Source organism: Austrofundulus limnaeus, unplaced genomic scaffold, assembly GCF_001266775.1.
Source record: "Austrofundulus limnaeus strain Quisiro unplaced genomic scaffold, Austrofundulus_limnaeus-1.0 Scaffold814, whole genome shotgun sequence".
Taxonomy (NCBI): Eukaryota; Metazoa; Chordata; class Actinopteri; order Cyprinodontiformes; family Rivulidae; genus Austrofundulus; species Austrofundulus limnaeus.
In genome coordinates, this window is record NW_013953216.1 from 6,490 (window position 1) to 11,433 (window position 4,944).

Consider the following 4,944-nt stretch of genomic DNA (forward strand, 5'->3'; position numbering starts at 1 on the left):
GTTTATAACATACTCTGGAGAAATATGCATTTATATCAGACAATTTGGACCATCAGAACACCAATTTCTTTGTCTCAAGGTCATGGGTTCAATCGGGATAAAAAAAAATGAAAATAAACTCAGCAAGTGCCTGAACAAGTTTGAATTTGATACTAGACGTTTTAAATGTAGTGATTTAATGTCATGTGATGGGTCAGAGGGAGGAGAGAGCAGGGTGGGGTGTGTTTTTCTTTTTCATTTTTTGTAAAACTGTCGCAATATTTGAACCTGTTACTGTTGTTAATCTAATACTTATATTTACCCTAAAAATGTGTCATTTAGGATACAAAAATGGTTGTTAATATTGCATTACAGAGCATCAAATCTGATTTTTGATGGAAGCACAGATCTCCTCCAAAGTCCAGCTCTCTGAGAACCCCAACAAATCCTGCTGCAAACATGGCAACACAAATACGTTCTGGCAGACATTCTGTGTTTTCATGTTTTGATTCATTTCACAAATGGTCATTAAAAAATAAGGAGGCGTCTGTACATTCTGAATCTGAAAACTGAGTTGCAAATATCTGATCAGCAATATGATAAAATGTAATAAAAGAGCTGAGAGGGACAAACACAAATACGTTTTGCACATATGACAAAAGGAACATGAACTAAATATATGACTGAAGTAAATGGGAGATGAGGAACAGCTGGACCAAAGGAGACCATTTGCAGGTGGGAGTGGACGGGGCATGTAAGGGTTCAGAGCATAGAGTTAAATATAACTAGAGTGAGCCCCGCCCATCCTCTATTAGCATCTGTGACATCTGGAGGAGCAAAGATGGCGTCCAAACAGGGCAACAGCTCACAGCATAAGCAACTATTTGATTAACAGAAAGCCCAACTGGATCTCTGTCACAATATATATTTTTAAATATTTTACAGTAAATTAATATAAGTGCTAATTGTGTTATTTTTATTCAACAATCATGTAAAACAGCAGGTATGCACAGGAAAATATATAATTTATACGAGCCAGTTATATAAACCAGACCTGAAGTCAGTCAATATCTTAGACATTTTAGCTAGTTGAATAATCAACAAATAATAAAATATATTTATTATTTCTTACTGCTCATAAATAATTGTAATAATAAATATTTACCAATCAAAACTTCATTGCATACCCGGTGATTTCTTAAGATGAAACTTGTCTCTACTGATCTTCTCAACAGGTCTGGTTTGATTAATAGAAACATAAAAATAGTCCAGTATAAAATATTATTTTACTCTATGTAAAAAATACATTAGTAATTAGTAATATTTAAAAATTTGTGTAAATTGTAGCATGACTTAGCAGAGTGTTACACTCTGTATAACAATATATGCTACTGAAGCTAATATTTGCTAACCAGTTCAATAATCAACAGTGATTACATCAGCTTTATAAGCTTATTTTAGTTTTAAACTGTTATATTATTAGCTTCAGTTCTGGTCGGATTGTGGATGTGACTGGATACCATATTGAGGTGTTGGTACATCCATAACACACAGCTTTCTGACATTTTTATCTACATTAGATAGCTTATAAACACTGTAATATATTCAATACTTTGTTATAACAATGTAAAATCCAATAGCTACCCTGACCTACAAACATTAGTTAACTTTACTTGGTTATCAACAATTTGTACTTTTGACTTGTATTTATCAAGTAACTGTTACTTGCATTATGAAAAGTGCAAAATACATTACACAACTGTGTATTGAGTTAAGTAGACAACATCACTCCCACTGCACATTCAAAGACGTGGGCACGCAGACACTTTCTCCCACTCAGAACGCACCAGTACAATATTTTAGTGTTAATAATTTTTAGAAGGAAATTAGCAAAAACACAAATTGAAAGTCTTTTTTTTTACCTCTTCCTGCACCAGAGTTACTGTATAGCTCCGCCTCTTTGCTGCTGAAATGGATAATTTTCTGAAAACTTACCTCTGCAAAAGACACAAACACTTTTATCTGTGATTCAAGAACCATTTTGAGTTGCATGTGAACACATTCAGGTTTGATTTGACAGTTGTGTTGAAGTATTATACTCTGAACACTTAGTATTTTTATATTTTTAATCCCCTTTTAATGGCCTGATCAGACACGACAGAAGTTTCCATCATGGCTCAGTTTGTTAGGACTCTAAGGAGTTTCCTGAGTCAGAACTTACATCTATCCTGGTATATGGTGTGTGTTTTTGTTAATAAACTGGACATGTTTTTTTTTTCAAATCTCCTGTGTATCTGGTTGGTCTGTGCAGTCCCCGACATGCTCCAAAATCAACATTGCTTTAAAAATCTGAGCATATTGAGTGAATTCCAGACATCTGCTCCAGCGGATGGAGAGCAGAGGAGGGTCACGCTTCCAGAGTCAGTAACCTCAAAACAAAAACAAGAAAGCTGAATGTTTACGCACTGAACGGGGGGAAACGAGCAGACGTTTCGACGGGGTTGACCGACGACCCAGATTCCTCCTGACGAGCCGCTACGCTAACTGTACGATGCGAGGTGCGACGTGTTTACAGACGCTTGCCGTTGCTCATTCGTGGAACTGTGAGTGTGTTCCGGCGGCTCGGTGACCCCGACTCTGCGCCTCATTGTCACGTCCAATCTGCCTTCTGGTGCCAATGGAGGTGCTTGATAAATGTGTGATGAAGTCTTTATCTGCAGTTTTCTTTGGGCCTGTTTTACACAGCATGTGGTTCTGCTCATTTCATATAGAAATATATGCTACAGCGTGTTTTTTCTTAGTTGGCTTGAATATGTGGGAGCTGTCTAAGCTCATTAGGTCTCCCTCAATATGACAGGACAAGATAAATGAACTGAGATCCACACACACACCATGATGGTTTATGTGTGGACGGGTAATTGTGTGAATGAGAGACAGCTTGAACTGCCAGCCACGTTCATTTATTTAACTTTTTTTAAATGTTGCTCTGCAGGAGCTCCTCGGTACTGTTGCTCCAACGAGGAGAACCCCGCATTTCGTTTATTTTTTTCTTACCACCAACCTCGAAGGCAATCTGTGGCATTTAATTAAGAACAGAGGGGAGCAACGAAATGAAACATTCCCACTTATTAAATTAAACTAGAACATTCCTGATGACTTTTCGAAGCACGCCAATGCAGCGACTGCCCTCATTTTTAACATGCACTATAATTTTCGTTCCACTTTTGTAAACATTGAAGCTCCCCAATGTTCTGATGCATAAACTGTGCAAAAAAGTGAAAAGAGAAATTCATAAAGTATCTACTCATTAGAATCACCATGGGAACCAGGCTCTCAATTCAATNTATACACAGTATATATATATATATAAACTTGCAATCTAACTAACTGATCAGAGTCATTGAGTTTAATATAAAACTATAACATCAGCATGAAAATTTATACACAGTATATATATATAGACAAACTTGCAATCTAACTAACTGATCAGAGTCATTGAGTTTAATATAAAACTATAACATCAGCATGAAAATTGATCCCATGCACTTTACCTAATGAAAACATTCATAAAGAGGAATTGTCTGAGCATAGAACCCTGAGGAACTCCATGACTAACTCTGTTGCAGAAAGAAGATTCAGTTACATAAAAACAAATGGGAATCTATTCAATGAACATGATTTCAACCAACGTAGAGCCGTCAATGCTGCTTTCTCAATGAACGTGATTTCAGCTTCATCAGGTTTACATGCAAAGTCTATGATGGATGCACGTCAAGCAGCGTCTGGAAGCGCTGCAGCGCGTCTAGCGCAATTAGAGCGGCGAGATTTGAATGATTTGAGCGTTCGACCACAATTCTCGCGTCAAGCGCATCCAGCGTCAAGCACGTCGAATGCTGGAGTTGGAAAATCTGAACTTTTGCAGCTCAATGCCTCAACCAATCAGAAAGACTCCACAGTGACACACTTTCAGACAGGACAGTTTGCTGAATGATGTCCACTAACCTGAGACAGATGGACAGAAGCTCGAGTGCCTGTAGTCGGTGTCCTGGCAGGAGATACTGTACCAATGCGGGTCAGCGGCTCATCAGATTGGGCTAGGGACAAAAATTGTTCAGAAAGCAAGCTTCCTGGGTGATGAAACACACCAAACTCAGAATGTCTCTGATTTATCTGGTGAATTAATTACGACTTAACTATCCGATGAGCGCAGCATGCTCTTGCACTCAGTAAATAAAGCAAAGCCACTTCCTTTATTTCATCTGCCATTAAACAGAGACCGACAGAGGAGATGAGACAGACAGAGGAGATGAGACCGGCAGAGGAGGGGACGCTCTCAACGTGCTAGACCAATCATATTTCAGCAGGGGCCAACGCCCCTGTGGCCCCGCCCCTAAAACCGCCCCTGGCTCTCTAAGACGTTTGCAACAAAATGAGCAAGAAAATTGAGAGCCACCATAACATTTTAGATACTTCTGTCGCGAAAACTGCTTGCAGCCCATGTAAGAAAGTTTCTTGTTCAAACTTTTATTAAATTTTTCAAATCTGAGTCATCCATGGCAGAAAAGTCTGGTTTTCAAACGTCAGTTTTTGTATCAAGTGTTTCATATGACAGCTTCCAGCTTTGAAGGCAAAACACGGAGCAATGGAATTCAATAAGAGATTGGATTCTTGGTAAAATGAAAATTGGGACAAAAACTAAAAAAAAAAAACTTCTAGACTTGAGCTCTGGCATCCTTAATTTACATTCTGACAAAACCTTTGACAGTGTGTGTGAGATATACCAAACATATACTGTTTATTCCATGACGTAGAACCACAATGGTTGTGTGTTTATGGTGCTATAAATAGTATGCTTTTATACCTCACATTAGCAAACAGGTGTGGCTGTACAGACCACCTGCTACCCACTCCTCTCTCTCTCTCTCTCTCTCTCTCTCTCTCTCTCTCTCTCTCACACACATACAC